Source organism: Mustela nivalis (genome assembly GCF_964662115.1).
Source record: "Mustela nivalis genome assembly, chromosome: 2".
Taxonomy (NCBI): Eukaryota; Metazoa; Chordata; class Mammalia; order Carnivora; family Mustelidae; genus Mustela; species Mustela nivalis.
In genome coordinates, this window is record NC_139021.1 from 55080099 (window position 1) to 55103219 (window position 23121).

Sequence of the window (23121 nt, forward strand, 5' to 3'; positions counted from 1 at the left end):
CCGTGTTCTTTAAATACTTATTGGTTTTGAATTGTGTCCTCTGGGGGTTTTTTACAAAACAATAAGGTAGGAATTCATTTTACCACTGCTTTGGGGCACCTGGTGGGCTCAGTAGGTAGAGTGTGTGATTCTTGATCACAGGGTTGTTCAAGCTCCATACTTCCTGTAGGGATTATTTAAAAATAAACTCTTGGGGTGCCTGGGTTGCTCAATCATTAAGTGGCTGCCTTTAGCTCAGGTCATGATCCTAGCATCCTGGGATCTAGCCCCACATCAGGCTCCCTGCTTGTCGGGAAGCCTTCTCCCTCTCCCGCTCCCCCTGCTTGTGTTTCCTCTCTCTGTGCATCTCTCTCTGTCAAAGAAATAAGTAAAACTAAAAAAAAAATAAATAAAAATAAAAGAATAAAATAAAATCTTAAAAAGACAATATTGCCACCACTTTATATTTGAAACTGAGAACCGTACATAATTATTCAGCTTACAACTATTGCATGATTTTCTTGAAATGGGATCTGTATTTGTTCTTTAAATGACATCATTTGAATCAGTGTATAGTACAGAATAGTTGTTCAATAAATGTTGGATCAGGGGAACCTGAGTGGCTCAGGGGTTAAGCATGGGCTCAGGTCACAATCCCAGGGTCCTGGGATCAAGCACCCTTCCTGCTCAGCAGGAAGCCTGCTTCTCCCTCTTGCGCTCCTCTTACTTGTGTTCCTCTCTTGCTGTGTCTCTGTCAAATAAATAAATAAAGTCTTTTTTTTTAAAAAAGTTGGATCAGTGCTCAAAATTTCCAACAAAATTTCCATGTTCTGTTTTACTTTATCAGTCCATATCAAATTCACTGTAATTTTGAGGAAGTTATGAGGATTCACACAATCTGGGCAAGAAGTCTCATTGAAAAAATATTGTGGAGGGGCCTGGGTGGCTCAGTTGGTTGAGCAAATGCCTTCAGTTCAGGCCATTATCCTGGAGACCCGGGATAAGTCCCTCATCAACTCTTTGCTCAATGCTCTTTGCTACTTCTCCCTCCGACCTTCCCCCCCCCCTCTCTCAAATAAATAAATGGAACCTTTAAAAAATAATTGTGGAAATTCTCATTATGTTTCACTGAAATACATAACTGTACTCAACTCTAATTTTGTACTTGCCAAAGGGAGAAAACACACACACACACACACACACACACACACACACACACACACACAAAAACCTTCTGAAAATACTGGCAGTTTGCAAATTACTACTCCCTAGATGTACTATCTAACAATAAGGTCTCCAGAACATGGATTCTGAGAGAGATTTTTGTAAAGAAAAGTCAGTGGCTTTTCTCTCAGAATTGATATGAGTAAAGAGTGAAAGAAAGCAGGACTGGGCAAAAGGAAAGGTGAACTGCAGCGCAGTTGTAACAGACACTTTAGCCAATTCAGACAGAATTCTGGAACTGGTACATACCCTCAGAGTTGTCCCAGATAGGCGAAGAAGACATGTTTCCCTACTTGTACTTCTGCCACTGCTAACAAACTGTACCTGGGAAAGGGCCGTAACCTTGGTCAAGGTTCTACAGGAGGCAATTTCTTGAGAAATGACTTAGCCTTTAGGCCAGTAGCAGCCAGAGGGCTGGGAGAATGACTGCTGTAATCCTAAAGAGATCTGAGTAGTGGACTACAACACCCACTTCAGTTACATATTTAATAGAAATTAAATATGATATAATTTCAAAGTACCATACTCTAAAAAACAAAGTTAATCTTTTAATATCTTATATTTTTTAGCATGGTGATTCCTTTATGTAGCTTGAAGTTTTTAATTTGCATTTCCTTTTCTGTGTTTACGTGTTTATATACTATCCTCTCCCCTAATTGAATGTCCCTGAAAGGGGCTCTTGGGCGGCTCCATTGGTTAAGCATATGATTTTCAGTTTTGACTCAGATCAGGATCTCAGAGGCATGAAATCAAGCCTTAAGTCAGGCTCCAAGTCCCTCAAGGGGCCCCATGCTCAGTCCAGTCGGCTGGAGTTTCTTTGCCTCTCCCTTTCCTTTCCCCTTCCCTCCTCCTTCCATTCTCAAGCACTCCAAATAAAGAAATAAATGGATAAATAAATACATAAATAAATAAATACATAAATAACATATTTAAATTTACTATAGGGATGCCTGGGTGGCTCAGCTGGTTAAGCAGCTGCCTTCGGCTCAGGTCATGATCCCGGTGTCCTGGGATCGAGTCCCACATCGGGCTCCTTGCTTGGCAGGGAGCCTGCTTCTCCCTCTGCCTCTGCCTCTGCCTGCCTCTCTGTCTGCCTATGCTCGCTCGCTCTCTCTCCCTCTATCCCTGACAAATAAATAAATAAAATCTTAAAATAAATAAATAAATAAATAAAGTTACTATAAAGACAGGAATTTGGAGTCTCTTATTCACCTTAGTATTGCCAGCACTTAGAAAATTATCTTGTTAATAGTAAGCACTCAGTAACATTTGGCTCATAAGTAGACAGATCGATGAGTGAGGATCACTTCCAGAATCTACAGTACCATTTCAAATTTCTAGCCAGAGTTCATGTGCTAGTTTTCATGATCTTAACATGGATTTTTAGGTTTAAATTGAGTATGAATTCATGGTGACTAAATACCTTGTATTCTGCTGACATGACAATCATGAGGTACTTGCAATAAATCTGGACATTATTCATTATTAAATGCTTATTAATTTATTTCTATAACATGTTGTAACTCACTTTCACAAGGTAAGATAATAAAAATATCATGTGGCTCCGACAAAGGTCATACTTTTATTATGTTACAAAGCACATGTATAAAACAAACCTGTAGCTGTCAAGAAAAGCTAGAGATGGACAGTAATTTAAAAAGGAAAAACATATTTTATTTAGAACCATTACAATATAATTAACAAGACCTGGGTTGAAACCAGGTAAATTCTTAATGCAGCATATGCAAGTGGGAATTTATAACCAAGGAACAAGGTGGAGGTCAGTGGAAAGAAAATTACTAAGGGGAAACATCAGGGGTTAGAAGGATTCTGGTTAAACTGACCTAAAAGCTCTTTGCGGAAGACACGTCAGGATGATCAGACATCAGCTGGCCAATAGTGGAGGATGAGGAAACCAACCAGATACCAAGGATGGAGAATTCTGGTTAAACTGACTTCACTGCATACTTGCTAAAACTGCATTTCTACAGAGAAGTGTACATAAGTCTAAGGATGTAGATAAGTCTAGGAGAGGGTTCAGGAGCTGGAGTAAATTTTGATCAAGGATGAGTCTTTGTCACAATCCGTTTTTCTCATTGGTATACTGATTAAAAAGCTGTATATCTAGCATATGAGAAGCTTCACCCCTTCTGAGGAGTTCATTTCATTTATGCAGTTAAAACCTCTGGAAAATTATGATGACTGATAATCAGCTGGATTATTTTGCTTTTAGGGATCATTTAAGCCTAAGCTGTAGATAAAAAAAAGTTTGGTAAGAATCCCTGAAAATAGAAAGAATAAAAACTGCTTCCTTTCAGGAATTTCCTATTACTTGTTTCAAGATAAAATAACTGTATTTCAGCATATGAATACTTGAAAGCAGGTTCACCAGAAACAATCACTTAACTATTCTCCAGAAGTGTCTATATGCAATGTCTGCTTAGGTTCTAAGGTTCCGGGAACATCCAGCTCTATACCAACAACAGAAGGGAGTAGAGTTTCTTGACTTCAACTTCCTATTATTTACAACAGCTTGGTTCTCATTGTCAAACCAAGTGTTTTATTTAAAAAATGTATTTTACATGAGAAAATGTTCATCATCACTAGCCATCAGGGAAATCCAAATCAAAACCACATTGAGATACCACCTTATACCAGTTAGAATGGCAAAAATTAACAAGGTAAGAGAAAACAAATGTTGGGAGGATGTAGAGAAAGGGCAACTCTCTTACACTGTTGGTGGGAATGCAAGTTGGTGCAGTCACTTTGGAAAACAGTGTGGAGATTCTTCAAAAAATTAAAAATACAGCTACCCCATGACTGTGTAATAGCACTACTGGGTATTTACCTTAAAGATATAGATATACTGAAAAGAAGGGCCATATGTACCCCAATGTTCATGGGAAAAATGTCCGCAATAACCAAACTGTGGAAAAAGTCAAGATGCCCTTCAACAGATGCATGGCTAAAGAAGATATAGTTCATATATATGTTGGGATATTGCTCAGCCATCAGAAAGGATGAATACCCAACTTTTGCATCAACATGGACGGAACTGGAGGAGATTACGCTGAGTGAAATAAGTCAAGCAAAGGAAGTCAATTATATGGTTTCACTTACTTGTGGAACATAAGGAATAACATGGAGGACATTAGGAGAAGGAGAGGAGAAGTGAGTTAGGGGAATCAAGTTATGTTCCCTCATTGGAGCTAGATCTTATATGGATCATCCAGTTGGGAAAAAACCCTCCTTTTAATGTACATATTATAATACGGGTTATGTATGTGTGTGTGTATAAATTCCTTTCCTTAGTTGTGCCATTTTTAAGAAAGTCTGAGATTTCTTGTGTCAATTTTTTTGAGCGATTCATCTCTACTTGAATCTATACTTTTAAAACTCCCAATGAAATATGCAATGGAAGGAACTCACTTTCTCTCTTTATTTTTCCCACTTAATTAACATATAGTGTAATGTTGGTTGCAGGAGTAGAATCTAGTGATTCATTACTTATATATAACACCAGTGTTCATCACAAGTGCTCTCCTTATACCCATCACTTATCTAGCCCACCCTCCACAAACCTCCCTCCATCCACCCTCAATTTGTTCTCTACATTTAAGCATCTCTTATGGTTTGCTTCCTTCTCCCTCTCTCTCTCTCTCTCTCTTTTTTTTCTTTCTCTTACATTCATCTGTTTTGTTCCTTAAATTCCAACATGAAGAACCCACTTTCTCTTGGAAAGTTCTGTCCCTTTCTTTATATTTCACAATATTAATCTCACTCACATCTAACTTATCATGCATTATATGTTGGTGTTGCTAAGATTTGGTTTCCTTCTCCTCATTTAACTCCTTGAAAGCAATTTTCATTTTTGTTGATAGTTATTCCTGTTTTCTTCTATATGAATCCTGCTCCTATTGACCTGAAATATTCCAATGACTACAAACTATAGAATTCATAAAATTTTCTCCAGTTTTCAAAACCTTGGATTTCCATTTTCACCAGTTCTTCTCTTAAAGGTCCCTTTCTCATTTTCATTCACTACCTATGTTCAATGATCTCTCAACCTGATGCTCTCTCAATTCTCCTCCAAAGCAATCTCATCAAGTATCTGAGGATCAACTTGAAAGCGACCCTGAATTTAAACCTCTTTAACTTTCCAGGTGGAATCAAAAGGAACTGCATATTTTGCAGGTCACATGCTGTTGAATATCAGCAATTGTTTATCCTTTAAGGTTCAAAATGAGACAGCAGAGACCTAAAGAACATACATGACTTGTCCAAAAATAACATCTTAGGGTAAGCCAAGGGTCAAGACCAGAAACCAGATTTTCCATATATATTATTTTCTACCTACGTGGGTGTTACTTGCCTTACCCTCAAAAGGCAGTAAACTGGAGACTCCAAGAAAGCAATTACTCCACCTATTCAAAAAGCTTGTCAGGCTCATGTTGTAGACATGAAAAACAGACTTCCTAATCTTTTAGTACTGCAGAAGATACACTAAAAGACCTACATGTCTCTTAGTCCCAGTGGGCGAGGCAGTGATGAGCTATTACTTCCCACTACCACCTCCCTTCAAATATTATCCGCAAGAGGTACATTTCAAACATGGTGACTCTGACAGCCAACTTTGTATCTCCCACAGTATAGCGTTTCACAAAGGTTTGTTGAATTGAATATAATGGAATTGAGTGAAATGTGAAACCCCCAGTTCCTATGGATTTTTGTCAAACACATGTTCCCTGGTTGTATTTCTCTGTTCTCAAGGTCTCAAGTTTCTAGCCTCACTTTTCTTGCAGGTTATTTCTCTGATGCCGCAAATTTAGTGCTGAAACTGTTTTTGGTTCATAAGGTCACAGTTTAAAATTAAAATTTTTAAAAGTTGGAAGTTGCCTATTTTGTAAGGATTCTTTCTTTCTGTAATCAAAAACCATTAAACTAAATATATATATATGTTAAATAAATTAATTTTATTCCTGACTAGACATTTGGAAATCTTATTCTCTGATTATAAGAAGGGTCATTAAATATCTATTGGCTTGCCTCATTCAAATCAATTGTTTCCAGTGAATTCAAATAAGGAAAGTCACTGAAATAAACCATCAACTCGAATATGCAAGACTAAAGTGCTATTTATTAGCTAATAACCTGGATTCCCCAAATCAATGTCTGTATATGGTAAGAAGCAATCATTTTGGCAAATTAATTAATATTGAATAGTTTCATAATGTCCTCACTGAAAAATTCAGTGTTAGGCATTTTTCCACTTTGTTTCTAAGTTTTATATGTTTCTTCAATTAAGTTTGTCTTGTACTTAAAAGATGCTCCTATGTCAAAATATAAAATATTTGCACCAAATCTTTCAAACGAAATCATCAAAAGATCAATATTTTAAAAGATTGGTTTTAACTTTTTTTATTGCAATTGAAAGTGTGTGTTATACATACTAATGTCTATTATAACTATGCACCTGAAATGTTAATCTATCCAATATGTTCTGTGTACTAGATAATTAGGACATTTCCCCCCAAAGCAATGATATTAACTAAGGCTGACAGTAAGGGACTAATGAGATAGGAGAAATGAAAACATAGAGAAAATTGTAGGAGAAAATCTTTTAATGTAAAGGTCAGCAATAGAAATATAGAGCATAACTACTTGACCTAACCCAAAACAGGTCATAGGAATTACAAAACTCCTTCTAATTACATGCAATACTGATTGAAAGCATATATGAAAATAATCATCAACTAAAACCCTATACGTGTTAAGTAACCAGTTGCAAGTATTCAAGTCTGCAAATTGAAAACTGCAAACATCTGTGGCTCCCCTGAGTTTTCTTTCCTTCAACACTTTCAGTAAATGTAATGACACAAGTGAAACCTTGTGGCAGTCACAAAACTACATAGCTTAAAGATGAACGTTGGCTATTTTATGTTCCTTTCAGGGTACGTCAAACCTTGTACGCACACAGAAACAAATACTCGGTGAACGCATCCATCAGTTGGTAGCAGTCTGCAGTTTGATGGTGGTATTTTTATTTATTCAGCTTTTCTCTTTCTTTTCTTTTCTTTTCTTTTCTTTCTCCCCCCCCCCCCCGCCCCAGCCAGGGTCAAACACTGTCCTTCTGATCTGGTACAATCAGGTGCTCTCTGTAGAGCTCTCCCTTTGTTCTTCAGGAGCGGATGTATCCACCACACTGATGTGTGCCTTTTGATGATCTGAAAAATGTGGGTGTTCCTCAGGGCTACTGATCTAGATGCCTCCGTTGCTAGAAATAGATCAAGCGAGGCTTTCTCCAAAAATCCAGAGTCATATCACAAAGAAAACCAAGAAGATTAAAAGTTTTACTATCAAATTATATTCTCACCACTAAGCAAAACCTGGGCCTCCTTTCATTTTTTGGTAAAATTACCAAGGAAAGTAGCTATACTAACAGGTTATACTCAAAAACTCACTCTTCTGAAAAACGAATTAATGGTCGCAATTCTTTGAACAAAATAATAAAGTTATGTCCACCAGAATCAGCAATACATTTCCGAATTAACTTCTCTATCTTGCTAGGAGTTACTGTGTGTGGCATGTGGGTCTGTTGAGGCATCAGGAATTTAGAAAAGAAAGTGAAAAGACTTATCTGTTTGGACTCTAGTTGTATCAGCTTACAAAAGGATAAAGAACTGAACTGACAGGTAGATGGGAGGGAATCATGCAAATATGCAACTTAAGCCTAAATGCTACAAATTTATGATAATTGAACTTTGGCCAAAAAAGTGGTATACTGTACAGTATGTATAAAATAGTTCTGATAAATGTTAGAGCTCGACACCCTTATTTATTGTGGTAATATTGATCACAACAAAACGCAAAATAATCCAATGCACCAACACCACAAATTCATGGCACTTTTGAAAAAAGGGAGACTAGAAAGTTAACTGTAGTAACTCAATTTTTACAAAATACCTTCACCAAAAGTCTGGCCTAAAGCAGAACGCATTCCACCAGAAAGCATAAGTGAATGGCTTTTTGATTCTTATAACCCATTCTCACATTCTCTGATATCCAGTTACTTATTTTTGCCATATGCCCAACCAAGATAAAATTACTCAACATTCTACCAATGGGTCAAAAGTCACCCCGAACCCTTGTTCTTCTGAGCATAGAAACAGACATTCAACTCTTATTTTGGCATTCAATTATCAGCCAAATGAAAAGAATTCAATTTGTACAATACAAAATAAAGCCAGAGGATTGTGCAAAGGCTGATATTTTTAAAAAATGCTTGGTGACATTTGGACCAAAGTCCAAAAGTAAATAGTGATTATTAATAACAAAGAAGCACACTGTATGAAGTTTGAAGAATTGGGAATTATTTGGCTGATCATGGATCAAGTCACCTGCCAGATGTAAAAGCTGTTGCAAATTAACTAACCGAAGGGGAGAGAGGAATTGAAGAGGAGACAGGGACATCACAAAGAGCTTTTAGTCACCGCTTAATATTTATAGTTCTTTTAGGCAGGGTGAGATTAGTCAAACTTGTCTAAATTGGATTCAAAGTGATACCATGTGGCTTGGATTCTGGATCCACAAAGCCTTGACACTTTTACTGAAATAATTATCTTTAAAGTAAGGAGCATATTGCCTTTTTATGTGCTGTTGAAATTTATACAAGGTGAAGGTAATCTTTGAAAGGGTAAGGATAAAGGTGAAATTAAAGATCCTAAAAATCAATTAGCTGATCACATCCCATATCCTTCTTTAATGTTTCATACTGATAATTGTCTATTACTGATGGAGAAACCCAAAGAAGCAAAAAAAAAAAAAATTTGAATGTAAAGTTTCATAAACAAGCATAGGGGTCTTTTGACGATAATGTTTAAACTGCCATGTCCTTTGCAAGCAACTCCGCTGAAAATTCAGTCTCTTTTCATAGTTTTTAAAACTCAAGGACACAATTGAACTGAAAACAGTGAAAGTAACTTTAACTTAAAGAGTATGTGTTATTTATTTTGAATGGACTTTTAAAAGTTTGTCTTATTGAATGTATATACATATATATTTATATATATATATATATATATATATATATAGCAGTGTATATTAATACACACACACATATATGTGTGTGTATGTATAATATGTTAAGAGCCCTTATAATCACCAAACTCATATGAGCACAATTTTAGAAAATACAGTATCAAAGTACTGTTTTCTCTCATAAAATTCCAATTCATGGCTCTTTTATGGTTTGGATCAGGCTGTGTTACTCTAAGCCAGCTTTTTAAACAAAGAGTAACCACAATAGCAAATAAAAGATTTTTAAATCAAAAGTCAATGTCATGCGTGTGGTATGAAAAATTAAAAGTTCTTGAGCAAATGAGTACACATGAATCATTTCAAACTAAAGTGTTTTCATATCCCTGAAAATCAGGTTAACTTCATGGAGGATTATTAGGATATTGGATGGTTCACATATGTGCACTGAATGTCCTTTTTAGTATCAAAACTGGATGATAGCTATCATACTGAATATTTTACACCCACAAAAGGAAAAAAATCCAAACCAGTATTCAGCAGGAAATAGGCTGTATGTTAACTAGTCACTAAGTGACTCTTGATCAGAATGGAGCTTTGCTAAGAGGCTCTCAAGAGAGAGGTCATTGCTTTCTCTCTAAAAGGGCCAGGCTGCATAGCTATTCTAGCCTATTTTAGAAGAATGCTAAAGAAAGCCAAGCTATGAATATAATAAATGTCCAATATAGCTGGCCAGTTCATTGAGGTGTCAAACTGTAAAATTTTAAAAGCCAGTTAAGATACTTCTAAAGTATATCTTAGGAAAGAATTGTTTCTCCTCAAGAATATTAGCATTCTATAGATCTAGGATGTTGTGTAAATGAGTGAAAATCAGTCATGGGATTGGATCCTATGAAATTATATTAAAGAGTTATGACAGTGATCATAAATTGTTATGACAGTGATCAACAAACACAAAATCCTGAATGAAAATAGTACTTCACTAGCATCCAACTTACTGTGTAAAATACAAAATAGCAACCAAACTTTATGTATGATATGAAATAAGATTAATTTTCACTTTTTCTTTATCTTCCTACTTCTTCCTCTTCTTTTTTTAATTTGTCAGCCTCCATTAAAATCTATTGTCTTGATCCATTCATCTGTTGATGGACGGATCAAGACAATAGATTTTAATGGAGGGGGGAGGGGGTTTGGGAGAAGGGGGTGGAATTATGGATATTGGGGAGGGTATGTGCTTTGGTGAGTGCTGTGAAGTGTGTAAACCTGGTGATTCACAGACCTGTACCCCTGGGGATAAAAATATATGTTTATAAAAAATAAAAAATTAAAAAAAATTACAGAAAATCTATTGTCTTTTGAATAAATTTGTTTTAGGACTCTACCTTTAGCATCAAAATTAATTCAACTTCCTTTTTCTAGGGTATTCTGAATATTTCATTGGAAACTGTTACAGTATACTATATTTATTTTCCTCTCTGTTCTTTGCAAGTATTGTTTTTCCCAGAATATGTTTAACTTCTATGTTTATCTCAGTGGTTCTCAAAGTGGGCTGATTATCAGAGTTAACTTGGGATCTTGCAAACTGTCTTTTCGTGGACCCCCGATTTTATTTTGTTATTTCACTGTTGTGGGGTAGGACTTAGGGAATCTTTATTAAGTTTGTTACTTGATTCTAATGTGCAGCTAGGGTTACAGACCACTGAGCTGTCTGACCCTACACATTTTTGGAGATCCAGGACAAATAGCACCTCCAAGTTAGATGGCCTTCCATGATTATATCTCTTGGGAGAAAATAAATCTTCCCCTTTTTACACCAACCAATAGCACACATGCACCATTCTACTAATATTGTTTTTTTTTCTTTTTTAAATATTTTATTTATTTATTGGACAGAAAGAGATCACAAGTAGTCAGAGAGGCAGGCAGAGAGAAAGGGGGAAGTAGGCTCCCCGCTGAGCTGGGAACCCGATGCAGGGCTCGATCCTAGGACCCTGAGATCATGACCTAATCTGAAAGCAGAGGTTTAACCTACTGAGCCACCCAGGTGCCCCTAATATTGTTTTCAATACACATTATTTTAGACTTTCCATTTTCTTGTAAAATTCTCGTGGTCAGAGATTATGGTTTACACATCTTTGGTTGTTGCTATGGCTTGTATGCTTTAAATGAAAATAAAGTTTTGTTACATTGTAATTAGCTAACACATTATCCACAACTAAATGTTTTCCAGGTTCCATAAAAATAAATATACTTGTTCTGTTATCTCCACAAGTGATTTGTCATGAATTATTAATCAAATAAGTAGTGCACACTTAAATACATATGCATAAGTAAATATTTAGAAATGTGTGTCTATTAATATAAAATATGCATTAATAATAATCAAAAAGTTAAAAAAGAAACATCTCCAAATGATGTATCTTATCTTTTTATAAAAGAAACGAAATTAAAAGAATATCTCAAATCCTTTATTTGTTTTTCTTTGAATTCTCTATTCCTTCAATAGTACTTAGGACAAAATAAAAACTCGATAATATTTTGTGGATTTAAAGAATTAAATAATGAATCTATTTTTATGTGTAAAATCAGGTGATTATAATACAGACAAGTAGAATAAGCACATTAAGGATACTGAATCATGAATTTAGACTAGAAACAAATTGGATTTTCTATCATAAGAATCACAGAATGGCAGGATAAAACACAACCATATAGACTATAACAACTTTTTCCCTGAATAGCAGTCCCAACAATCTGTGGAATTATGTGTATAGAGTTTTTTAGTAGTATTCTTTTTGGTCCAACTACTTGACCAGTGGACTATATTTTCTTTTCAAGTTAATATATTTCAACAGACCAGCCATGATTTATGGAACAAAATTCTTGGAAAAGTAAGATAAAAATTCAACTTCAAACTATAATGTGTCATACACTTTGTTAAAGTGGCTTTCTTTACTGGACTAGAATAAGTTTTATACCATGCTTATTCTGAGTTGTTGCTATGGTAACTATGTATGTTTTATAAAAGTGTAAACAATTGTGTAAAATGGTTAAATAGAGCACATGTTTATAGCTGTACTAGCTCAGTTCAAGTGTATACACAGTCCATTTCTAATATTTTCTTCACAAAGAAATATTTATTCATTTTAGATGGATGCTCAGAACCTTCTTCCAGAAGATTATGGCTATTTGTGTGTGGGTACATGGTGTGTAATTGGGGGAAGTGACTTTTCTTTCCATTTTCCAAAACATAAAATGAGGTGATTATAATACAGACAACTAGAATCCACGGTTCGTCCATATAATTATTATGAGTAGTCTATAAAAACATGCCAAAAGCTTTTCTAAGAATTAGGCTCTCAGGTATAAAGATTAGCATGGTTAAATTGACTGCTGGCGATTTGAACAACCTCTAAAGGCTCTGCATAAAATCCATTGATAATGAAAATTTTCATTAAAAAAAAATGTGCTGCCATGGGCAATCCATGCTAACCAATTTATAGTCTCTATTTTATAGGAGTTTGGAAGAAAGTGCTCTTAAATCAGCCAAACAAAACTCCCTGAATTTGTTACAGATTAATACATGATGACTTTGCTACTAAAAAAAAAAAAAAAAGATTGAGAAATTATAAGAAGTCAGATGGCATACATCTACTACATGCATCTAGCTCTGTTTACATCTTTGAATTGGGGAGTGATGTTTTTGTGTGCTGAATGACAATGAAATGTAGAGCCAAGGTTCTTGCCACCTAAGAATTTTTATTCCCAATGAAAATTTACTTTTAAAAAGCCCTTGTAATATCAATGTTAATTGTTCATAGGAACATGACAATCATCTTAGATATTCACATGTTTAAAATAGCATACAGAAATAATAACTACATATAGATTCACTCACTTATCTAACAAGCATCCCAACCAGAAATACATTAACCACATTCATATTTGGGGGTTTCCTAAGGAACTTTGAAAGTTCTGGTCACCAAATTTCCTAAATTTGGTAATACAACTTCTTAAAGAATTTACCTTTTACTTACCTGTATCTGTTTTGTCTATTTTTAATTTTTCTTCATTTTCTGTGCATGTTTTCCATTTATCTTATTTGACAGAATGAATACACAAATTAAGAGCAATGGATAAAGTTAAAATTTAAGGATGTACGTGAAACAGAAATCTAGACAACAGATTTTTCTAAGTAGAATGAGAAAAACCAGAATGCAAGAAAGTACATGTTGTGTTGTTTCTCCAGAAAAAGGTGCTTTTGTTCTGCACACAAGAGGAAGAAGCAACATACATTCAGCAAATCAAAAGGAAATTAATAACTTGCAGACAATAAGTGTCTCCCAATTCTATTATCATAATAGACTTGACACATTTAACAAATAATGAGTGAGCTAAAATCATGTACCATGTCCACTTGTAGACCCTCAATATAAAGCCATATATAAGACACACACTATTCCTCCTGCTCATTGAGCTTGCATTCTAAAACAGCAAGAGCTAAAGCTAAACTGTAAATTGATTGTCTAACCAACAGATATTGGATAGGTTGTGTGGCATGACATTTCAAAAGGAAAATATGAACTATATTCACTCAATAGCATAAATAATAAAACTTTGTAATTTTTGCATCATTTCTTTATGTGATTCAAGCAATTTTGGCATCAATTACTCACAATAAAATAAACATAGAGGAAGCATATAAGACTTTGAAAATAATAATAACAGGCGTACTAAGTTTTGGTTCAACCAGTATTTTTATGTGTGTGTATCAGACATTGCTCTAAGAACTAGCATTAAGAGTAATGGTTATTACATAGTTTCTTCTTTCAAGGACTCTAGACAATGGCTAAACTGATAAGTTAAAAAAATATTATTAATGTTAAGAAAGACAAGGAGTGATGGGTTATAGAGTAAAAGACATGGGTTCAGTATAGGGAAGAAGGGAAGGTTTCTGGAAACAAAGATGCCTCTTACTAAGTGGTAACTAAGGAAAAGGTATTGAACAAGAAATCTATATATGGGATAAAATATAAATAAAAGCACAGAATAATAATATCTGTGGAGAGATCAAGAGCTCTGTGTTACTATGTGATTAAACACGGTGCCAGAAAATGAGGCAGATTTAAGTTGTAGGTAAGATTTTGTAGATTTTTCCATCCTATAGAGTTTGGTATTTATTTGAAGAATGGTGGGAAATCATTGGAGTGCTTTAGCAACTGGAATTTCATTGTCATAGTTGCATTTTAGAAAGAACTAACTAGAAGCAGTGAGTTCAGAAACCTAGTGGTTCAGGCAAAAGATGGTAAAGTGTTGATTGACATGAGGTGGGAGATTACAAGGGCAGGGAAGGAGAATACACTGGATGTGTATTTGGGAGGTAAAGCCAATAGGAATTAGTGATGAATTACATCTGGGTCTAGAGCAAGAGAAAATTGAAGAGCTAATTTTTAATATTGTGCTCTGGGTTAGTTGAGATGGGTTCATAGTAGGCTTGAGGAGGTGAAAGTAATGAATTGTGACTTAAGCTTCTTACATTTTTGATACTTGGAGGATACTGAGGAGTCCCTCTACATACTGTGACTTTACCTAATGGTTTTCTACTTCATCATCTACTTCATTTCTACAAACTAAATTTTGAATTGATCTGAAAGTTTGGTGGCTACAATGCAGCAGAGTGTCCTGAGAACATGGTCAGGTATTTATTCTCCGCTGAGTAGGGAGGGATGCGAAGCTAGGATCAAAGAATGAAATAGTAAATGGTGCGTAGATACTTGTAATTAAGTTTTTATTCACTCTACTAAGACAGATATTGTAGTCTCTTAAATGTTTATAGATTAATAAGCTATATATTATTAATTATCATTTTCAGGAACTCTACTGTGATCATTTAACTATGTTCAATGCTGTTGACAGAACTAAATTACTCAAAATATGTGAATTTCAAAGATCACTTCCTCAATCCATTGAACTAAAATGATGCAATTCATATATACACAATCAGATTTTCAAATGTCTAAAAATTATGTTTCCATGTTGAATTCCATGTTGAATCAATTATTAATTGATAATTATGTATTTCTAATGCCCACTGAAGACTTAAAGAGCGCAGCTGTGTGCAAATTTTAAAAAGTAAAGTATATATGAGATTAAAATGTTGCAAATTATGTTCCTTAAAAAAGATTACTCATAGTTAATCTTTTTCAAATTTTAAAATATAGTTTCCTGATCTTCATGAAAAGAGAAATATCTGAAAACAAATTAACTATTTGAACTCAGCAGGTCTGTCTCTTGTCCCTTTCACTGAACTGTTCACTGCCAAAGGACCACGTTTATGATTTTTCATGGTCTCTTAGCTCTTGTTATCGTAGAATGTACATAAAATGATGATTATTCCAGCATTATGTAAAGACTAGCATACATGCCTTGATGGTAAATTTCATGAGAAATTTTTCCTAAGTTTAGGAAGATAGATGAACAAAAATTATATGCTAAGAATTGGTTAATGAATTTATCCAATAAAATTTAACATTGGAAAGCATTATAAAGGATAAAATTTTTGTAAAAAAAAAAAAAAAAAACCTGGGACTAGGGGTGAAAACCAAGTAAATACTGACAATCAGAAACTGTAAATTTATAAAATTGTAAACCCAGACTCAGATTCATTACACAATGCAACCGATAAGACAGTAATGCTTTGTAAAAGTAGGAAATGAACTACAAGTACCTGCCCTGAAAATTCTCAAGTGGAAGAAATGACCTGAGACTGATTACTGTCACTGCTATGGCTCTGGTTGAATGAGCTCTAATTTGACCCTCAAGTGACAATTTCACCAAAGAACAACAATGAGGAATATATGAAGACAGCCATTTCAACACAATGCTTTCAGAGGCGGGCTGACCTAATGTCAGTGTCAAAACTGGGAAGAAATTGAATGCATTTTCTAAAGAGTAAAAATCCAGAAACATTTAGGATTATAGCTTATCAGTAACCAGCCAAAAATCTTCAAAAGAGAAAGCACATGTAAACTCAATGGACTATCATACTCAAAGCAAACATAGTAGGCAAATGCTATTATCTAAGATTATACAAACACAAAAATTTCAGTAAATGTGCAGGTGGATATATTTATTTACATTAGTTCATAGAAATTTGTGTAGTGTACTATGTGCAAAGCAATGCACAATCTTATGCACTGTTATTTTTGGGTTCCATAATAAAGTATCAGGATCATGAAACCAAAGTCACTAATAAAATTACCTAAATTTTGCCCAAACATATTTATTCTTGTCTCAAAATTTACTCTTCTCTCCTGGGCTCTAACCTATCCTTTCTCTTTAATAAGTCCAAAATGTCCTATTCTTCATCTATAACACAGAACTAACTTATCTGTGATTTCTTTTCCTTTTTTGAGTTTCTGTTCTGTTTACTTTTTTGGCAGTAAAATAACTTTTTCTCTTGGATTTTACAGCCTGCTAGGAGTTGAGACATGTTTTGGGGTGATGAAAACTGTATGATTTTGTTGTGATTTCATTTAATAATGACTTTAAATTAATAAAAGTACATTCTAGATTATGACCATTTTTTAAAACTATTGTCACTCCATTTTAATTAATATATGTATTTGAGATCTAAGTTTATACATGTTAATTAATTAATTTGTGGCAGTAGAGAACATCTGAAATTTTTATCTCTAATAGAAAGGGAACCCACTATAAAAAAAACTTACTAAATTTTTGTCCAATACTTATTTACTATCCAGTTACTTGCCAAATTAGTAACTTAAAAATATTTTTCCTTATAAAATTTCCTTATAAAATGCTTAAAGAAAAAATATCTCTGCATTATTTAAGATATTCAATAGTTGGTTCTCATACAAAAGTTTCTCAATGAATATTTATTGAATGATTTATTTCATATACCTAAAAAGAAAGTATACATAGCTTCAAAATCTTTATCACCCTAAAGTTAGATGTTACAGACAATTTTTATGAACTGTCATGACTAAAAATGTTGTTGTTCATTTCTCCAGTACAACCAAAAAGGGAGAAAAAAAAAAAGAATCAGAATATACAATCCTTACAGTGAATGCTGTTGATTTCCCTTCCTTTGGTTAGGGAGCATCTATTTCCCAGCTGTTGAAAGTGTTGGCTAGCAACAGTTTAGAACTTCTGCTTTCTCTGAAAGTTGTGCTCACCCAACTGAGAACTTCCCTATATGGAGGCTAAGCTCCCCTTTCTTCAATAACTAGCTGTCAGCAGGGTACAAAAGCCTGAGTCACTCCATCAAGAGAGAAACTCACTCTCTGGTAGTTATGTCCCAGAAATTCCATGGGCTCAGACTCCAATCTCCAACTGAGACAATGTCTTTGTTTAGCTCATTCCCTGCCTTATCTTATTTTTCTTACTCTTCTTCTGGAAGCTCTCCCTTGATAAAACACTTGAACAAGAATCCCAGTTTTACACTTTTTTTTTAAAAGATTTTTATTTATTAATTTGAAAGAGAGATAGTGAGAGAAAGCATGAGTGAGGAGAATGTCAGAGGGAGAAGCAGACTCCCCATGGAGCTGGGACCCCGATGTGGGACTCGATCCTGGGACTCCGGGATCATGACCTGGGCCGAAGGCAGTTGTCCAACCAACTGAGCCACCTAGGCATCCCAAGAATCCCAGTTTTAGCCTCTGTTTCTAGAGAACCTAATCTAATAAAATCAGTGAAAAAATAGTCATTGAATTTCAGAAGGAATGTGAAATAATTGATACCTTACTGACAAACACACTTCAAACTAAGTCTTAAAGTGCTAAACAAAAGAATATACATATTTTTCTTAATAGGAAAACTTGAAACCATTATTTTTTCATTATTTGAGGGCAACTAATGCTTAAATATCTGTGTGTGTTTTTTTAATTCAAACACAACTACTGACCTCCAGTGCTTTAATGTTAGGCCACCTATTGGGTTTGCAAATCCTATAATACAGAGGGAGATTTTTTTTTTTTTAAAGCCCACAATCCTAATGTAGGAGAGTAAAACTATTTCACTGTGTATTCATTACTTATTATACAAAACAAATTATCACAAATTTTAACAACTCAAAACTACACACATTTCTTACCTTATGATAATCTGGATATGATTTTGCAAGGTGCTCTGCCTGAAGGTCTCTCACAAGATGACAATCAAGGCATCAGATCGAAGTCTCATCTGAAGGTTTGACTGGTGAAGGATTTAATTCCAAGCTCAGTGGTTGTTGGCAGAATTCAGTTCTCCACTGGTTATTGGTTAGAGGCCTCCCTCAGTTCCTTGCCACTTATATCTCTTCAAATTATAGCTTAACTCATCAAAGTCTACAAGCCAACAATGCAATTGAGGGAAACTGTAGGCAATACTAAAGTTACAACCCTTTGTAGGCTAACCACAAAACTGACATGGCATCAACTTACCACATTCTTTGGGCACTAGAATCAGTCTATCCTTGAGGGGAACGGGCTTCACAAGCACATGAGCCCTGGGAAAGGAGATTTATTGGAAACTCTCTTAGAGGTTTGACAACCACAAGGGGAATAGATTTTTTTTCCTAGTCAGATTGCTAAACAATGTTTTTTTTTTTTTTTTTAATCTCCACCTCATTTTGACTAAAATAAGAAAAATACCACCCAACTACTGACTTAAAACAAATATGTTACAAGAGAGTTAGACATTTGTGGTCTGGCCAGACTTATATTCTAAAGTGGTTTCTTTTTTCCTTAATAAAGATAAAGGAGGGATATAAAGGAAAAGGAAAAAAAGTTATACCAGTGCTTAAATTTTGTTTATTATTTGTTTTAAATCTGGATTACAATGTAGGATTTAATGAAGTTGTTGACGGATGCAAAAAGATGAAGAATGAAGCCAAAATAATTCTTTTCTGAATTTTGTATCAAATCATGACACTGATTTTCCTTAACTCTTAGTGGCATGTAACAGTCTTGAGAATTAAACTCATCAGCTTCTGATTCTGTACATAGATCCCGATGATCTGGCTCCTGCCTGACTCTAAACTCATGTTTTAACTTCTCTCCACCATATACCTGCCTCCCTGCGCTGCACCCTAGTTCACAAGAGCTATCCTTAAATCCCTGTGACCTGCAAAAGTTTTGCCATTTTGTGTGTATTTGATTTTCCCCTTTACCTGATACTGTTTTCTTTATATTTCACATAACAGATCCACCCCACGTTGCTATATGTTTTCACTGATAACAAATCATGGCTGCCTGCTTCTCTGAGAATTACTGTCAGCCAGATAGCACTGCTCAAATAGAAGGATTTTCTCCCCTACCCATCCCCTTCTTCCAGACTTGTACCAATGATATACTGACACTTGGATGCGAAAGTTTAATTGTCTTTCCTTCAAAAAGAAATGAAATGGGTTAAGTACACTTCATTCTTTCATAGGAGGTACCACTTTCATAATTATTTACCATTTTCTTACTTGTCTTTGTCTATTCCTCCCATTTGCCTGAAAGCTCACCAAAGGAGATAAGAACCACTAATTTATTTATGTATTTATTTATTTATTTATTTATTTTGTTGTGTTAGTCACCATTAGGTACATTTATTTCTTAATCAATGTTAAAACCCCTATGACTAGTAAGTATCTAGTTCATGGCAAGTTCTCAATAAATATATTTTGTTAGTATTAAGAATGACAAATTAATTACTTAATTGATCAAGACTTTTGACCTTGTTTAAATTCAAACTGGAATATCTCACCTGTCTTGGCTCCTTTATGTCTAAAGTTAGAATACATCTTAGTTTTCCCAGTTTATATCTGGGTTCCTATGTAATTATTAATGGTTTTCCCTTTTATTCTCAAAAGTATCCTGATTTGAATGATAAATTAAATGGTCATTCAATTTATGTCTCCAGACACCTTTCTCTCCTAGTCCTTATTTTTTATATTACTGTTTATTATTTGTCTGTGTGTATGTGTGTGTGCATGTGTGTGTGAATTTGTTACCACCCTTAGAAAAGTAAAATTTCACCACTTATAAAGTATAAAACCTTGAACAGTTTGTTTAAATTTCTTTAAGTTTATACTTACTATTTTAAAAAATATTAATCACGTCACTAATCACTGTTATAATTTGTAAATTAGATAAAGAAAAACAGATCTATAATTAGGTATTTAAATGATGATTTCCCTGCTCTTAAGATCACCATGCAAGTTAAGGCACCATTTTTTTTATCAATGTTATTTCATTTCTCCCATTTATTGCCTGAGGATATATATCTAAGTGAAGCTTGGAAAAAGGTTAGAATATATATAGGTTGTTTACTTTCCAAAATTTAGTTATTTCCATACTAATTATCTAATTTAATGAGCAAACTTTAAAATGTATATAAATCTTATTTTCAAGTTTTAAGAAAATATATTAAGCTTGTACACTTAAATTAAGAAGAAATTACTTCTTTCAGTGTATATTTCCAAACAAAATTATAAGCATTAATACAAATAATTAAAATATGAGGATTACCTCTTTTACTTTAGATGGATTTTTCTCTTTTTTTGAGGAAAAAAAGAAGGTATCTGTCAATATCATCTGAAAATGAAATTTTTAATTTTATTTTACCAATATGTAATAGTTTGAGTACATGTCTTTAAAAATACTTAGAATGACTCTTGTTTATCCTAGTTTAGTCATCAAAGCAATGGAAATTCTAAAAAATCCTGACAAGAAAACCAAGTAAGTACCCTAATCACAGATTAAAAAGTATTCAGGTTAGAAAGCCAGAATGCTTCTTTTGGAGGCCCAGTTACCCAAATACCTCAAAAAGAATGATGGTTTTGATGGAGGTCAGTAGATCCCAATAGCATAGGCATTCCTTTTCTCCAAAACTGGCAAGCAAATGAACAAAAATGCTTTAATCCTGTAGTTATACACACAGAGGAAAAAAGAGAAGTGAGTCAAATGTTGAGAGAATTCATGCCTAAAAGATACTTTATGAAGTATTTTATAATTGAGACTTTGGGTTCTATCACCTTAAATAAGGGTCATTTTACTAAAAATTGGTAAAACAATCAAGAGGAGAAAAATATCAGTGGGTCAGAATATTGACTTTTGGTGGCCTTCCAAGCCACAATGAACAGCCTTTTCTTTCTTCTACAATTACGAGTAGTAACAATGCTAGAAAATGAAGAACTAATTGACTAGAGAGAATGATAGAGAGGAAGATTATCTTGTATCTATCAGAAGCCCTAAAACATCTGGAATTGTTCAATTTAGTTCATATGGGCAATAAAATGGAAAAGCTGGTGGATGATAATTTAGTGGCTTCCCACTTCATTGTGCTCTCTGTATTTTTGCAATCCATTTGATATGTATTTTTATTTTTGAATCCTAGATGGTGTTCATTATATAAATGAAATGAGCCACTTGGTGACTATCGAGACATTGTTTCTACAACCTGCCAAAAATTAGCTGAACAACTGCCATGAGTGATGATGGGGAACTAAGTCCTTGCATATGCTGAAAAAAATATAAAAAATAAATTCCATGTGTATTGTATGTCCTTCAATTCACAGCTGGTTAAGCCATTAAAAGTTCTACATTTTTTCCAATTTGCTTCACACTGAATGGAATTTATGATTCTATTTGCAAAATTAACATTCATTTCCCTCTATTTTTAAGATGCTCATGAACTTGTTTTCAATTTCCAGGACTACAACATCAACTCTTTCCCACTCTAGCTCTCTATTTTACATCAGTCTATTCATTATTTGTTATCAAGTCAAATGGGACTGAAGAAATGTTAATAAATAATGTGTGACATAAGAAGGTGTCAATAAGTAAGTAATATTTGGATAGATGGATATAAAGTCAATGATAGATAATAGATAAAAAGAGAGGAGATACACACATAGGGACAGAGAATGAGAGAGAAGAAAAAAAAAGACTTCATACAAACATGTTTATATATTTTAATACCATCAGTCAAATCTTGAAAGGCCAATGACCCTTTCTTCCTGGTTCCTCTCATATGTTGGTTTTATGCTTTTGGTGCTCAATTTATATTGGCCACTTATATTTGCTTTATTTACTAATCTTTTTCTATCTCTCATATTCATAGAAGTGTTCTTGATTCCTATTCAATGCCCAATTTTCCCCATTTATCCCATGTTTTTCTGCAATAATCAGGGTTCAAGTCCATTTAATGCCTCCTCATTTAACCTCAAAGAGTTCCTCTTATCTTCTCTGATTGTCAGTGTCTCTGTCTAATAAACAAAATTATGGTTACTCTTACTGACCTTCCAATAGGCTGTAAGAACTGCGTAGATGGTAAATGTGAAAATTCTTCTTTAGTATGATGTGTACTTAAAGTTAAAAGAATTCTGAAAACTAAAGCCATACAGAAAACATTTTATAAAGCAGGTCATTTCACTCAATTCAGTAATTCATTTATATAACAGCAGTAAAGCAAAGCATCAAATAATGATTTGGCTTGATTTCCGTTGTTTGTTCAAACCTAGTTTTTCATATGTATTAAAAGGAGGTGAGAATAAATTATCCAAGAATACCTTAATGACTATGTGCTTGAAATGATCACTTTACTACCAGTTTTGATAGAAAAATTATTCTTCAAAGCATTCATATTAGAATTACAGTTTTGTTTCAACCCTTGGGATTATAATGAAATGTGATTAGTTTTTTTTCTAATTAAAGATTGTCATCATCAGTACAAAACTCAAATATGGTATATATAAGATTAGCATATAACATGCATAAAATACAACCAGTTTTTACAAATAATTATTATGAATATATGAACCACACAAGTGAGTAAATGAAAGTATTGATTCATTTAATCAAGGCTGGATTTTAAAATGTATTTCCCTAAAAA